This window comes from Acanthopagrus latus, chromosome 4 (genome assembly GCF_904848185.1).
Source record: "Acanthopagrus latus isolate v.2019 chromosome 4, fAcaLat1.1, whole genome shotgun sequence".
Classification (NCBI taxonomy): domain Eukaryota; kingdom Metazoa; phylum Chordata; class Actinopteri; order Spariformes; family Sparidae; genus Acanthopagrus; species Acanthopagrus latus.
In genome coordinates, this window is record NC_051042.1 from 25,364,670 (window position 1) to 25,381,787 (window position 17,118).

Consider the following 17,118-nt stretch of genomic DNA (forward strand, 5'->3'; position numbering starts at 1 on the left):
CACTCACTACTTTCACACAATGAAAAGAAGCGCCAGCGAGTGGGCAAAGTGGAGACTCTGGAAAGTGACATTCATGGCATCATCCTCAGTCTTCTGAGAGGTTTTGAATTGAGGATTAACCACTTGTTGCCATCTTGGCACTCACTTGAGCCAATCAAGGCCCGGATTTCATCAAGTCTTGATATCTTCTTAATTGAAACATTTTCTGCTCCTGATAACTGGAAAACACAGAAGAAGCATCTTATGCAGAACATAATTTTGTATTTAAGCACGGATATAATGTCTTTCCTGTGGAGACAGGGATTTTTTTCAAACTAGCCTCTAGTGGCCATTAGCTGCGCTGCATCTCATTAACTTATCAGTCTGGGCTGCTTGGCCCAGTATACTCAAGTTTTTTTTTCCACATAAGAACTGTGTGTTTGTTGCATTCACACAGTGGAATAATCAGAATAGCAGAGTCGTGCTGCTGGCTGCAGAACTCCAGTTAATCCTCATATTGCCTCAGACCCTCAAAAAGCCCCCATGGGTCCTTTCGACCACATGTTACGGGATTTTAAAGGCTACAGCAGCTTGATTTTGCTTTAAATAGTTTTCATAATAGATTTGTGTTGCTAATCTCCCACCATGTTAATCCACACTGATTTTGTTCCACTTGGCATCCTCCTTCCTCCTTGTACAGATAGTTAACCATCTCAGCTTTGATATCACAGCCTGCGTGTGTGTGTGCATGCGTATGTGTGTGTGCATACGTGTGTGTGTGTGTCTGCGCCCGGTTGTTTTGCCGCATGTGTTACCATGAGTGTGTGTCGTGTGTGTGTTTCACTGAGTGACTGAGTGGCTGTGTGTGTGTGTGTGTGTGTGGGTTGAGCCATTTCACAGCATTACTGTGAGTCATCCATCAAGCTGGTAGCTCTCTGTGCATTGGGCTAGTTTAGTTATTTTATATATATTTATATAAAAATATGTAATAAAAAAAATAAAAAAACATTTTCAACATCTACTGGTGGGAGTGTTCATAACAACATACACTCCTAAAAAGTCTGTCATCTTCCAGCCCTGGACCAGAGGGTCACTCGACACAGCACACATCTGCTGCTGCTCTGGAACAAGACGGGCAGATAGAGAGGTGAGGAGATGGGACGGGAGACAGACGGACAGATATTTGAGAGTGAAAGAGAGAGATTTAGAGAGATAGAGAGATAGATAGAGAGATAGATAGAGAGAGAGATAGATAAGTCATCCAAACACAGTCTGTAAGCCAGCCACATACTAACAGAGAGAGAGAGAGAGCGAGAGAGCGAGAGAGAGAGAGAGAGAGAGGGGGCATCCATTCAGCACCATGGACAGCTCCATGGCTCAGTGTGGTCAGGCTGCCATCTACTGCTCAAAACTAAACTGCAGGGAAAAGACGCCTTTAAGGACTGAGCAGAATGATGTAGAATAGGATGAAGCCCAAGTAATCTACATTGCCAATCATGATTTAGACTGAATTGCAATAAAATGTAATTTACCATTACGTCCCAGTAAAGTTAGGGATGTGAATGTGGCAGCCTTCAGGTTGTTGGCACAATGGATGATCTATGATGAGGAGCAGCTCGGCAGCACAGCGACGGACTTGTTCGCATTCACACCCGGAGCAGGAATCACAAGTACAGCAAACGCCGCCGGGCGTCATGTAGTAGCTCAGGGTCAGGGCCCTGATGTATGTACTGCTCTGGTGGACGCCTCTTCAGAAGTGTAAAGAGGCAGTTGCATTGAGTAAAAGCTGCAATACCCTCAAGGACAGTCAGTTTGCTGTAACTGCATGGCCACAACAGTAATGTGTTCAGGCGTGAGGTGCAGCGCAGCCAAGAATAGTTCTGCCGCAATATCAGATGGATCAAGCTGGAGATCTAACTTTAGATCTGTACTGATGTGGAGATAAGGCAACATATAAAAGTCAGTAACCAAGGAGACCATAAACAGCTTCCTCTAGATACATATATTAATGAAATCATCCATGCTCCGTATTTTGTACTTTATTGAGAGAAGACGAAAACCTAAGTGAAGGAGGAGGACTCATTTGCCCTCTGCTGCAAGGACCTGAGAGCGTGTGGGGGAGAAATGAATTGCAAACCGGCGTCTGCACTGACATTAATTGAAAACGGAAGGCATTTTTAAAGAAAGTATTGCCTACCACTGCAGATATATGTGTTTGTTTTTGTTTTTGACCTCATTATGCAAAAACTGAAAAGTACATCTAGGCCTAAAGCGTATTCTTCTTTAATGATTCTTATGAGGAAAAAAAAAAAGAGAGATCGTTCGCTTTGATAATGGTGTTTGCAACTTTTTCATATGAGGTGTGCCAGTTTTTTCGACTCGTGTATTCATCTTTTAAAATAGAGAACGTTCATGCATCTGGAGATTACATAAAGCAGGGACTTGAATTATTTGTAGCCAAACAGAAGGAAAACAATTATGTCAACAAAAAAGTAAAATATAGGAAAATTGCCTATATTGATATTGATTACTGAGTAAATACAAACACTGAGGATATGATGCCTGCAACCCATTTTGTGATTATTAGTTGTTAGAAGGTATATGACACCGTGAAGCAACACCAGGTAATCTCCTCATTGCCATGATGGAAACATAAGTGGTACATTACAGCAGCTGTGGCTCAGGGGTAGAGCCAGCATCTTGTTATTGAAAGGTCCCTGGTTTGATTCCCCTGGTCTGCACGTTGAAGTGTCCTTGGGCAAGACACTGAACCCCAAACTGCTCCTGATGTGCCGGTCATCTCCTTGCATGGCAGCCACCAGCCATTCAGTGTCTGAATGTATGTATGGATTACCAAGTAGCTTTGGATAAAAGCGTCTGCAATTATCGTTTGCAATAATCAGTCACCAGCAACGTGCTTTCAGTCATTTGCTTCGAAGGTCCCACAGTCCGAGGCTGCACCTCTGCAAAAACCCCTGTTGTGCTCTCTTCTCTTCTTCAGGGGAGAAGACTCTGCAGAGGTTTAGAAATGAAATATTTCAACTTTCAGTAAAGCAGCGCTCTGCATCAAAATGAGTTTTCAATAGTCTCTGAGCAACAGCAGGAGCCACAATCAGCACTTGGCCCCAACATCTGTTTAGAGCTCTAGGAAGATTCACTGTGTAACCGAGGACGAGTCAATAATTGCTGTTTATCTCCTATTGTTTTTGTTTTGTTTTGTTATTTTCTTTTGTTTTATGGAGTGTGTTCTCCACAGACAGAATCAGCAAAGCATGTTGTGTTAACGATTCATATGTTTTCCCAGCTGAACAACAGTGTAGTTTGGTTCAAGATTTTGTAGAAGTCAACTTATAGCGACAGCGCTGCAGTTTGACATGTCCATAATGTAGGTGTCATCATTGCAGACACCAGAGACACGTCCACACTACTCTCTGAAATGGTCAACTTTGTCCCCATCAAATACATTTTCAAAAACATAATGAATCAAATGAACGGATTAAAACGTAATGAATGTACAATGCTAAGAAATATAGCTTGGGCAAAAATAAAATGTCAGCTAACAAATGTCATTTTAATGTGCCATTATCCATTTTTCCACGCTGTAATGATCTCGTCTGACCTCACAGCCCTTCCTACAATATTGCCTAAAATAGCATATGTTGAATTTGTTTGTTTTTGTTTTTTTTTCCCTTCGGAGCCCTTATTTCCACACCACTTTTCGACACAAAGTGACACCTTTCACCATGACACCATCATCTCACATCATTCTCATTAAAAATAAGTTAGTTAGTTGTAGACCTGCACATCAATCCCCAATTTACTAATCTACCTAATTTTCTATCTTGATGTGCTTTCAGTAATAACATACAGCCCAAAAATACTGTGTGTGCTACCTTTCTGCATAAATGCATGCCAAGCACCCAGTCTCATAAAGCAAAATGATGGAGGGAAGACAAACAGCACTATTAACTCCCTTTGTTCAGACAGAAGATCACAGGCAGGGTATCTGTCGCCATTATCCTCCACAAGACAACAACAACAGATGAGAAAAGATGCTGGAACGGGTTCTTTTTTCAGTCCCATGTTCAATTGTCCTTGAATACCCCCGCCTGAACACACCCTAAGCCCTTGCAGTGACACTTGTTATCATCAATTATGGCATGTAAAGGCAAATGTGATGCGGCAAGGACAGTAATCAAATTCTTCATTTGATGCGTAACTAAAAAATGTTTGTGTTAGATCAATCACAGCTTGAATCCTGCATATAGACATAGTAATTAACTCAGACTTGCTGTGGTGCTTCTGTAAAAAAAATCCAGTCTGACAACAGTCTTTCCAATCATCTAAAATCAGTACACCTAAATTTATTTCTACAATTCAGTTGCTTATAGCTTTGTATAATGATCCAAAACAGTTATTCGCCTTGGTTAAAGTTTTAATCAACAGCCATCTTTTGGAGAAACAGTGCCCAAGGTCACTTTGCGGCAGCCAATTGGCCATAAGCTGGCGATCAGACTTGCAGCACGAATGACTGAAACCACAGTGGATTATAACATAACGTGTGATGTGCACACACACAGTTTGGCATTGTGCAACAGTTTAAAATGCATCCGTGGATGCTGATGATCACTGTAGAACTGGCATGCTCAACCAACTGAGACATGACAGCAGATCATGAGCAGAGCGGGTCAGCAGCGGGTCATGCTATGTGCAGTGATTTGGTACTAGATCATCAGCAAACAGTCATGTTTTTTTAAATGAGAACCCATTTTAGGCAGGTGATCACATCTGCCACATAAAATTAAAAAAGATTAAAAACAAACACATAATTGTTAAAATAAACAGATAAATCGATGCTCAGTAGCTTGAACTGCAATAACAGACAAGAACAGTGACAAACAGCAACCTTAGATAAATATGAATCTTTATAATAAAATGTAAGGTCTCAGAAAGGTCTCTGTTGTTTCTCACTGCTGCTACTGATATAAACACCTCTTTTGTGTTTTTATGTAAAAGTTCATGTTCATAAATGTTTGCTCAGCCTTGTTGTTCTTGTTTTTAGCTGTATGTCTATTTCTGTATTTCCTGTAGTTGGTTGATTTTGATTATGATATGCAATGTTTCTTCATCATAACAAATAATGGCAGATGCCATGGCTTCTCATTAAGCCTCTCTTCCAGAAACTTTGGAGTGTGACTGTCACCATGTTTTCTTTTTGTTTTTTTTAAATGAAGAAGTGCAAAAAGGTAAGCGGTATCAAAGGCTTCACAGTTAAACCAGGCTACTGTTATCTACATCCAATTATGTTATACTTTGGGTTCAAGCACAGGCTAAGCCGTGGGACGTTTTCACAATGGCTACATTATGTGACAAAAGCACGACTACAGTATGTTGATTCAAACAGCTCTTTTTGTATGAATCCCCAGGAGAAGTAGTAGACTATGGAGTATCTCAGTGAGTCGGGTCAACGGAGGAGAGCCTTAATTGACTCAACTCAAGTCCCCACAGGTCAAGAAAACCAGCACATTTTAATGAGCACAGGTCTCAAGGTGAGCCACTATATTTATTCAACTTGACAGAGAAATTTTTACAATGTCTCATTCGTATGAGAACAGAATGCTGAATGACTTTCTCGTGCTGGTTACCCAAGTTGTCTTCCAGTGTCTTCCCTTACAAATATAAGGGCCCTCTGTCGGGACGTGAGGTATGTGCTCTGAGAGTATGTGTCTGACAGTATGTGTGTGCATGCATGCATGCGTGTGTGTCTCACTGTGAATTAATAGAGAACACACCTGTTCTCCTCAGAGAGCTCAAAGTCAAACATGAAGCCTTTTAGAGAAAATTACAGACGAGGGGATAGAATACAAAGGACAGGAAGGCAACAAGGCGAAAACACAGACAGAACGACACAGGAAAGTGGAAAGACAAGAGACGGAATTTGAGACAAAGATGAAGTACTATGTTACAAAATGACGTGAGAAGAAATTTAGGGAGGCTGAGGTAGGACAAGACAGACACGGGGGACAAGGGGAGCTCAGTGGCGGAGGAACTGGGGAGGAGGAAAGAAAAAGATGACAAGAGACAGGAGAAAATACGCACTGAAGAAATGTAAAGAAGGTGGAGGAGAAGAGAAAAGAAGTCCATGGGGATTTCGGCAAGTTCTCAACAAAAACATCTGGCTTCCTGATTAAGGCTCCAGCTCTCCATCTCGTTTAGCTTCCCTCCTCTCCAGCAGTAAAATGAGCCTACGGTGACTTTTCAACCTTGGAGACACCTGCTGATTTTAAATACGACATAAAGTCCTTAATTAACTGAAGGAAGGAATTACTAGACCGGGATTGAACTCCTGTGCATATTTGGCACTCCCTGTCGAATCACAGTTGCCCTAGAGGTTTTGTACCATCAGGGTTTATTGGCTCCGAGGCTCCATTATTTAACATCTTAGCTTTAACTGTGTGGAAAAGATGGCCAGGCATGATATTTATCCTGGGCGGTTGTAGAATTAAGCTGTACCGTCAATCGAGGTGAAATCACTTATAATGAAACATACTTGTACCGGGAGTCAAATGATCCATTCATGCAATCAGTGGAATGGGAAAAACAGGAAAACATCTTTGTGTTCTGACTTGGGAGTGTTGATGCATCATTCCAAAGCCTTGTAGTCACAACATTTAAATAGCCTTTTTTATATATATTTTTGCTGGTTTACAAATGAAACTAGATGTAACTGCCAGGGATGGGGGTGTTGTGACCACTCTGCCACAGGCTTGTAGGCACATCCATAGTTCTCTTCACAGACTGCCAAATGGGCGACCGCAGGTGGAGTAAGTGGGGACATTTCAAAGAAGTTGGACCATCTCCAGCTGTTTTACACAAAACCAAGTGATTTTTTTTAAAGGAGACCTGGGAACATTTCCAGACATTTTGTGCCAACTAAAATGCTTATTTTGAACCCAACCGCGATGGGTTTTTTGTGACGAAACCTAAGTACAGCATTGTGACAAGAGAGAAACAGAAAATGTAACCCGAATAAACGTAAAGTTTGAACTTTTTTTTGTGGTTTTGCACAAACATACTTAGCCAATATTTATTCTGGGATTAGGTCGGGATGGAAATGGTGAGGTATAATGGCTTAGATGAGGAGGCGATTATGAAAGAGGTCAAAGAAAAAGAACATGAAACAAGGAGGTTTTAGAAATAAGCACATAAAAAAAAAGAAGTGTAGGGGAGGAATAAACCTTAAGATTGTCGACATTGGGTTTCTCCCAAAGCTACAAAACCAAAGAGCCTGCACTGTTTTGATGATGACAGTAAGAGACAAAGTCTGAACCTGGTCCACTGATAATGAATGGGAGACCGACTTTGTAGATGCATCTGCAGAGTGTTTTGGGGGGACACTGGCACATTTTACGCTCTGAGCCATTTGCACAACACTGGGGAGCAAATGGAAAAAAGGTGTAGAAAAGAAGAAGAGAAGAACTTGCGAATTAGGATGCCACTGAGTTACTGAGTGAGGGAGGAAGGGAGGGAGGGAGAGTGGGAAGCTGAAAGGGAGTGGGGGTGGAGAGAGTAAACAGATTGGGAGGAGGTGGTGATGATAATGATGAAAGCTGTGTGAGCGTGAGGGCTGATGGGAGGGAGAGAAGTACTGTAAAGAGGAAAAGAGGAAAGGGATGCAGGGGAGTGGGGGGGGGACGTGGTAATGATGATGGTGAGGGATGATGAGATGTGGTTAAATGAGAAATGATTTACAAGACGAGGAGGGAAGAAGAGGGAGCAATGAGCTCTTACCAAGAAGGCAGGTTTGAGTATGGAGGAGGAGAGCAGTGGAGGTACTCAACAAAAGGGAAGAGGATGCCGGAGGGATGGAAGGAGGGAGTTAGAGGTGGGGGAGCAAGCAAAGGAAGAGTGGAGGGTAGACGAGTTGTATGAGTGAGTACACACAACGTGCTATTGACTGAAGGCTTTCCCAGTTAATTGCATATTCCCTGTGATTGCACTGTGAAATGGTGAGCTGAATGAGAATCACTTTCTGTCACTCTTCGCTTTGAGAAAGAGACAGAAGGAAACAGGTGGAAGTGAAAGAAAGAAAGAAAGAAAGAAAGAAAGAAAGAAAGAAAGAAAGAAAGAGATTAGGAGACTGAGTCTAGGCGACAAACACTTAATGCCACGGTCTTGGTTAAATAATTTTTAAAAAGTCAGCTCAGAGTTGTAGAAGGCAGAGTGCAGTGACCTTTTCAATATGTAATCAAAGTCTTAACCTTAATCAAGTTTCCCATGATCAACAACTCACTTCTGCATCTTATGGTGCTAAAATGTGCTAACAAGCATCAAGACAGAATTCGGCTGACAGAAATTTAATTGTCCTGTTTTGAAGTCATAAAGAAAAAAAATGTGTTAAGAGTTGACATTTTGACCAGTATATGGTGATACATGAACAGTTAAAGGAACATCCAAGTTATTACTATTAGTTCTGATGGGAGCATGAATGTAAACACCAAGCTTAATGACAATCCACCTGTCAATTTTTGTTGGGGTGTTTCTCATAAAACCAAAACTGTCAACCTCATGGTGGCACTAGAGGGCACAAGGTCATCAAAGTCATTAAGAAAAATCACCTGGAGTCTGTGAATGTCGGCACCAAAGGTTGTGCTGGTCCTTCCAGTAGATGTTGAGATACCTCACTGGAAATGCGAACATTTAAAAGGTGCCAGACCAAGGCATCGTCAAAAGATACTCACATGGGCATCCTGTGCGACATTTCATCCAATCTATGCAACAGTTTTTTAGAATACTTCAGTCTGCTGGACCAACAGACTGACTTTCCATCCATATGCTACACAATGCTAGCTAAGATCGCGAAAATATATTATCGGCTCTTTGAAGCTAACCATAAACCTGCGTTTTCCACAGTACTTGGTCTTATCATTCACTTCACCACTGTTATTAATGTTTTTGATTAATGTCTTTAAAAAAACTACTTAGGTAACGCAGAAAAAGCATCACAGCAAATCAACTGTCTAATATATGCAAAGAAGTGAATTGTTTATGTGATCTACAAAGACGCCTTGCTGACTCTTGCACTTATTAAAAGTAGATTTCAGAAACAAATGGAGAACAGTTTTGTGATTCCGCCCCTCTAAGGTTTCTGGATTTGAATAAAAAAAGCTACATCATGGTGATGGGTGGATGGCTGGGTTGTTGGGAAGAAATCGTGCTACACAGTTTAACCATGAGAAGACGTTTTAACTTTGCATACTACACATCATTTTGCAGTTAGACTGCGAACAGCATATTATTTGCACCAACTACTTACGTGCTGTTGTCAGAATTGATTCTGCGTTTATTGTCTCCCTCCTGAGATGTTCTGTGTTGGAGAACAGCGAGTTGTAAAGGACTGAGTGGACAGGTTAACAGTGTCCCCTGTGCTCCCTCTGATAAGAGAAACAAATCATGCAGTGATTAAGCGTATGCACATAATACTGGAGATACCGCTTGTGATCAGCACCTCCTTTGTGCAGGTCTGAAAGGACCCACGCATCCCCTGGGGAAATGATAATTCACAAGTCATCAGTAGTAACATGCTGACAGGGGAGATTAATATCCTGCTCCTCATGTACGTCAAGTCGACTTGCATGCTTATAAGGTGAGGGAGCCGTTACATTGGCGGGCGCAGAGCAGCGAGCAGATCTGCAGATCACAGTCCAGCTTCAGTTTGTTTTCCATCAAGAAGAAATACAGTGATTGTGTGTGTTGTATGCTGATTTATGTCCTGTGTACTTAAATTTCCTGTCTTTTGTGTGTCATCTTCTGCAAAGAGGCACTGCTTAGCATAAGCATTGTTTCTACTTTAATGACAGGTAGAAACTGTAATAATATACAGCTTATGTAAAAATGAAACCACTGTGTAGCCACAGGAACATGTTTTCATAGAGGGTCATGCACTAAACCTGCCAAATCAGGTCAAAATACTATTGATATATCAATATTACAGGTGACCATCTGTAAAATGTGTGTGATGATTAAAGAAAAAAATCATGGGTGACATTTGGTAAAGCCTTGAAACAAAGCAACCTGGAGGTGCTGCCACATCCTCAACATCCACATTTGCTTTGAGCAGCTGTCAGGCCTCATTCAGACCAGACCAGGCAGCACTCTCACTCATTCGGAGTGTGGCTGGCACGATGGTGCAGACCACAGGGACCTGCCACGGCGAAGAGTTAAATCACTATCAACTTCTGTAGAAACACATCTCAAGGTCACGTCGGGGTGGCCAATAGCAATAAGTCACCAATCAGACCAGCTGATCAACAGTGTTGTTGTTATTGTTATCATAAAACAATGTAGCCTGAAATGATGATGCTTATGTTTTCAGTATTGTCTGACATAACATGTAGGGGGTCAGGGTGAAACCAATAAACCAAAAAAAGAAAAAAACATGTACAAACATTCAGAGGTCTACCAGATAATTCAGAGATTCTATTTCTTAGCGCCTCAAACAACATGGTGCCATTAGGAGCAGCAAGGAAAAACAGTGCGATTTTTACATAAACATTATTTTTGATTCACTAAGAAAAACATGGCAACATCCGATTTGTGAATTATTGACACATAACAGGATATCTATCGTAGGATAGAACACAATTCAGGAGAAGAAGTGAACACAGGTGCTGGAAATGATCTGTGTCACAATGACTCAAACAATCATCCACTTTATAAACATCTGCCTGCAAAGGTATTCTGGCTTTTTAAAAACCAGGTGCTCTGTGTTGAGGGAAAGCTATTCATGCCCATGAATACCTCCAGTAGATTTCTCAATATCTTTCCTACTGATCTCTCTTGTACTGGAGGAATTTGTACCATTGCTGGGTAAGAATAGCTTAAAAACCTTGCAGATAATGAGAGAATTTCTTCATTCGATTTATGACTTCACACGACCAAACAGCCTTGACAGCTCAAAGGCACGGTTAGATTTCAACATGCAGATAGCCGCGCTGATCAATTTCTCTCTCTTCTCTCTCTTCTCTCTGAAAGAGCTAAAGAGGAAATTAAATCCTGCCAGAGTTTAAAATGTTTGACCTCGGAGTTTAAGTATATAAAACTCAATCAGATGGTATGTGACCCAGCAGCAATAGCCATTTGAAAATATTTGACCCCTTACAAAGTCCAAATGCATGTTTTAGTGGATCAGCCTGGTGACCCATCCCTCCCTCCATTATACCTGCGATAAATCACACACACACACACACACACACACGCATACCACACAAAGTTCATACAAGCGTGTGCCTGTACGGTTGCATACACACTTCCTGACATGACAGCCACCGACACACACGGCACCGACACACACTTGTCTCCGAGATCAATTTCAATTCTCCAGTTAGGGAACAAATCAGCAGAAAGCCTTTCATCTCTTCAGCCTCTCCCACTCTTCCTCTACACTGCCCACTTCTCTCTATTGATCTCTTTCACTCTCTTGTTGTCTTGGTTTCCGTCTCCCTCTCCCGCTCCTCCTCCATCCTGTCTTCTAATTCTCCTCTTTTTTTTTTTGCCTGACTGTCCTCCGTTCCGTCTCTCATTCCTTCCTCTTCACCGGTCCTCCCTGCATCTGTTTCTGTTGCAGTCTCTCTCCCTCTGCCTCCCCTATAACCCCCGTGTGAGCTCACTGTGTCTAATATCCACCCACCCCCAGGCCCCCGACATACACACATCTCATTAAACGAAGTTAATTTCCAATCACTGAAAAGCTATTGACCGTCTGCAGAGGTTGCACACATTGTCAAGTCGTATTGAGCAGGGGTATGTCTGAACGTCTCTTTGATCAACTGTCTAACTGACCTGTAGCACGTCCGCGTAAATATTATATGTGAGTTTATTCCCTGATGATGGATGTGGAATTATTTCTGCTTAAGTGTGGTAATCCCTGAGTGTTTTCCTCTTTCCTCCATAATGTTTGCTGATAAGCTGTCACCGCTGTGATGCTGACACTCTGCAAACCCCTTAAGATCACCCATTAGTCAGCACGGGCAGCGTTCACCGATGTCTCGTTCTCCACATATTTTTTCACTGTTGATCCTGTTTTTCTGTGGTGGCTCACGCAAGCGTCAAAAGCAAGAATCAAATGTTTGAGAGGACAAGACTGTCAACGTCTCTGAGCAATACTGATAAGACTCCTTTAATGAACGCAGACTTCATAAATGAACTTCAAATAAAAGTGGCACAGTGTCTGAATGTGGAATGAAAGACAAAACAGTTTGCTCGAAGACTTTCGACAAAAAAAAAATAAATATTACTATTAGCGACTCTGAACGCCCAGGCTTTGTTTTTGGAAGATAACAGAAAGCAGTGTCTACATGCAAGTGTGTGCACATGCATGTTAGTGTGATAGTGAGAGAGAGACTGACGTGACAAGAGACGAGAATAACTAAGACTAAGATGCTGATGGAGAAAGGAGTGAGGAGTGCCAATGACCCTTTGAAAGACTCGACAATGAAACACTAAAAGACAAAAACAAAGTTGTGGTGCATCCGTGATTACACTTTCAACTTTCATAATATCACTATCAAGGGTTACTGGAGTAATTAAGAGCCTGTTTATGCCCAGACTCTTCTACTGCTGCTGTGTGAACCACATTAACATCACTCAAATATTGTGACATGCTGCAGCAAAAAAAAAAAAAGGGGGGGGGTGTTACAATATGTGACTGTGTTTGTAACATTAATTGTTATCCTCTCATTCAATTCTTCATATTCCTCCTATACAATATACAGCAGGCCTGACACAATAATTAGGTTATCTAGTTATAGTGTGTATGGTATCTTATGGAGTTATAGTAGATACGTGTAAACAACCTTGACATCACCTCTTGTATGTTAACATGCAATTTTTGTGCACCGATCCATATGTTTATTTTGTTTATTGTTTAGGTCAAGTGGTTTTGTTCAGGTTTCATTTAATATTTTTTGCACATACTAGTTCCACTGTCTGCATATTCTTAAGAATTAAGATTGCTGCTCTTTGAAAGGGTGTACTGCCATGATTATGCTAGGATATTGTGATGACTATGATTATTATTCTATCAATGGCATATAATACCCTTAAAATGAGAATTATATTGTCAATGCATTTATTTCTAGGGTTGATATGTCGTCCAGCAAAAGCAGTTATCGTGACCGGCCTTTGTGTGTTTAGAAGGTCTGGCAGGTATCATCGAGTGCACACAGGACACTCATGTGTTCTCCTTCTTTTCTCAGCTGTTCTTGTGTCTTTGTTTATTCATGAGATGGCTCATTCATTAATCTAATGATTTTTTTAAGGGGCCAATGTTGATTTATTCGTCAGTTATTTGTTTCAGAAATCAATCTTTGAGACCAAACATTTCGTCTTACTTCGAACATTTCCCAGAGCTCAAGGTGATGTCTTGAGATGTGTGGTGTGCAGCCTACAAACAGACCAAAACCGTGAGCTAAATGTATATAAAACAGAGACAAGCAGAGTATTTCTTCCTTTGAGATGCTGGGATAAATTTCTGAAATCATCAGTTGATATAAAAACTTTTTCAGCTGATGATCTAGTCTGTTAATGAAACAACAACTGTTTTAGCAAAATGAACAATGTATGCAAAGTTTGGAATACTGATTCAACCTGATGCCAAATACCTTTGTCAGAAGAAACTCACCATGTTAGAGACTAATGCATTGAGATTTTTCTATTTTGGATGAAATGACTGTTAACCAAAATAAACACAAGTACAATCCAATACAAAGGATTAAATTGCTTTTCAGGTTGTCATGCTGATGCTTAAACAATATTCAGCTTGATTGTTTTTACAAAGCAATGATTATCTCATTGTTCCTGCCACCCCTGGCTAAAACACGACTGATGAGGCCGGATGATGACACCCTCAGAAAGGAACTGAAAACAGTCATTTAGCAGATTAGAAAGTATAATCTAACATGGGTCAATACACTATTATAGTGATCAATTCTAGACATGGCCAACTAACCCTCCTTAACCTCTTGTGGAGCCCACCACAATCATGTCCCTATCTGATTTTTTTCAATTTATTAGAAAGCAATTTACTGCCTCATATGAAACGGACCTTCAATGGGCAAAAGTCACCAGTGTAATGATGCAGAAGGTCATAAAGTGGTTTTCAGTGGCAAGATAAGAAGCATGTTTTCATGGAAAATAGCAGTTCTCTGAAGCCTTAGTGAGAGTGTTTATTGACCTTTTACAGGTTGGAATTGAGCTGGATGTGAAGAAATTATCAGGAAGGATGAAGGAGTGTGTGTCTGTGTGTGTGTTCGGTTGGTGGCACATGAACAGAGCAAGCGAACACGCAGGTAGTTGACATGAAGTCTGCACGGGTCCCAAAACAGTCTAAAAAACGAAACAAAAAAAAGTCAAATTCTCACTGAATCGTCCTTTCATACAGTTTTTGATGTGCTGCCCCCATTTCCTGAAAAAGAATTTCTAAAAATTAGGTCTGTAGTTTTTCTCTGTGTATCTTTCATGTGCCCTCAGCTAATCATCAAACATTTAGAAATGGCTTGTTAAGGTCCCTGCTGGGTTGGACTAATGGCTCGCGCGCATGAAGTATGACAGCCTTCTAAATTAAACCATTTGTTCAAAAGCAGGTCAGAGTCAAGCATGTGCCTAAACATGACTCGTGTGTCTGTCTTCACGGCCTACAGAGGTCTGCATTTGGTGTCCACTAATGAATGCTGGTTAATATCCCACATATTATTCATTCATATTGCTTCCCCAAAATATCTAATGAATTAACGAAGATGAGTTACTGTTTTCTGCAGTCTAAAGACAGTAAACACATGATGTCTAGCTCAGATGTCGGGGGAGAGCGGGGAGGGCTGAGAGTTTGTATGCGACTGGGCTTATCCAGAAGGCATCTCCAAGCAGATGTTAAAACAGATTTTAACACTTTGTCCATGAAAAATAAGAGAAGTGCACTATTTGTGGATGGTGAATGAAGTTTAATGCCCTACTTATCAAGATTTCTACTCCAGGTGGTCTTTCAGTTTGAGGCCAAGGACTTTTCTTTTCATCTTTGTTTCAAACCAGTTAGCTAACCTTTAAATTGTGTGTTCAGTTCGTACTCTGTCTCACTTTCACAAAGGAGAGAGGAGTGTTGTCATCTTACAGGCCTCGGCCTCGAGCATGTCTTTTAGATAGCCAACCCCCCCCAAACATAACTTAGGGTTAGCCTGTCATGTCTTTGACTGCAAATAGCACTGTGGAGCAGTGATTTTAGGAGAGGGTCCCCATTTTGTTTGTGTCTCGTTCGTATGCATCTTCCTCCCAATGGTTTCACACTATTCCACTGATGTACAGGAGGCAGTGGAAGCAGAGGCAGGGCAAAAGAAGGGTGTCTGCAGGTAAACATGAATGAATGAGTGAATGAATGAATGAAGGCTTTGCGAAATGTGTTGGTTCTGATGAGAAATGCTAAATATAAACTTTCATTGTTTACAAGAAAACCCCACATGGCACCTATAACAGTAGTTTATTTGTTATAACTTCTATCATCATTGTCTTTATACAGTAAGAGAAAGATGTTGATTAACTGAACTTCTAGGTTTTGCACGATAGTCCAATATCAGTGTTCTTTTGACCACAATACTTAATTTGTGTTTCAAAGTTTGTGATAATGATTCATAATTGTCTTTGTTGTGTCACCTGGGCACCTTCCTGAGGTTCAATAATGGCTCCAGGAGCTTTTACCTATACGACTCCAAAAAACAGTTTACAGAGTGCAGCTGGTAAGTTAATGAAAAGTGAAATAGCACATCACGTATATTTACAGGCTCAGCATCTAATGCTCACTGAACTTAGAAATAAACCGTTCTCATATTGGCACAGCTGTCTCTCTCTGTTTCTCTCGCTCGCTCTGTCGTTCTCTTCCTTTTCTCTCTCACACTCCGTCCTTCCTTCTTCCTCTGTATCCCCCAGCGATCTCACATGAGTACATCAAATTTCAAAATAAATAATAAATAATAAAATAATACATATAATCTAAGATAATAAAGAGCCATCCTCTGAATGTTGACCGAGTCGTGATTGGATGCCGTGGCTCCATAACTTAGATGAAGCTCAAACAATGAAATCAGACGCTGTAAATTAATCTTTGCAGACACACTACCTCTCTCACTTCCCTCCCCCCTCTCTCCCTCTGAGTTTCCTTCATTTCCCTCCCTGGTGGTAAAAGGCATACGTGTTGAGAGACTGGCGAAAGGCTGCGCGTACTTATTAAGACAATGAGGGTTGCACAACTCATACTTACGTAAGTTTCCTTAATTAAAAATGTTCAAACATAGAATTCAACCCCTATCTTATGCTCTCAGATAAGGAAGCTGTAGTAAATTACATGATCTGGTTTAAAAGTATTTTTTTTTGTATAATGAAAAGAAAAACAAGACGTGCATGTTGGTTAGAGATTCATATTCATGATGCAAATTTTCATAAAAAGGCTCATTTCGAAATGCCACATTTAAATGCCAGCTGTGGTTTTGATTTTAAAATACCAAATGAAACAGATGACTGTAATTTCAGACAGAAAAAGAAAAAAAAATTAAAAACTGTACTGGTCCTACTTGGATTCATCAGTTTTCTGTCACTCCCTTGTTGATCAGATCAATGCTCCTCCAGTGCTCCCAGGTCTTTTGTATCATATTTAATGTCTGTTTTGTAGTCGGTTCAATCATTGATTTTAATCTGGCTCTCTTACCAGGCTCTGCTCTGTTCTTTTTTTTGTCTTTACTTTCAGTCGATGTACACTTCTTTGCTTGGACCATTGCGCTATTTTGTTTTAAACATTTAAACTTTGCTCAATTTCACGGCTGAAATCTACTGTGCTAAATCCAACGGTTAACAGTGTTGACTTATCTGACAAGTATGTTCTTATTTGTAAAAATTCCAAGCTGACATTTTAAAGAAGCTCAGTTTACTGTCATGATTCTGGTTTTGTGCTTGTGTTTTCCTGTTTTACTTTGAAATCTTGCCCGCTTGTGTGGATTTTCATTTCCTCCCGTTCTGTGACTTTCCCTCCCATTTTCTTGCCGCCCTCACCAGTCTGCTTTCTTCTTCCGCTTTAGCCTTTCCCTCCCTCCAGCTTTTCCA

The 17,118-nt window shown here is 40.8% G+C and overlaps 1 long non-coding RNA gene across 3 annotated transcripts in view; it reads right to left on the bottom strand.

The window, feature by feature from the left end:
* Positions 1-2,003: 2,003 nt before the first annotated feature.
* Positions 2,004-17,118, bottom strand: part of LOC119017739 — a 28,676-nt gene continuing 13,561 nt past the window's right edge. For all 3 annotated transcript variants that reach the window (XR_005074539.1, XR_005074540.1, XR_005074541.1), the window contains exons 3-4: positions 9,296-9,413; positions 2,004-2,991 (exon numbers count right to left, since the gene is read on the bottom strand). This is a non-coding gene — a long non-coding RNA (uncharacterized LOC119017739). The remainder of the gene's footprint in view (positions 2,992-9,295; positions 9,414-17,118) is intronic.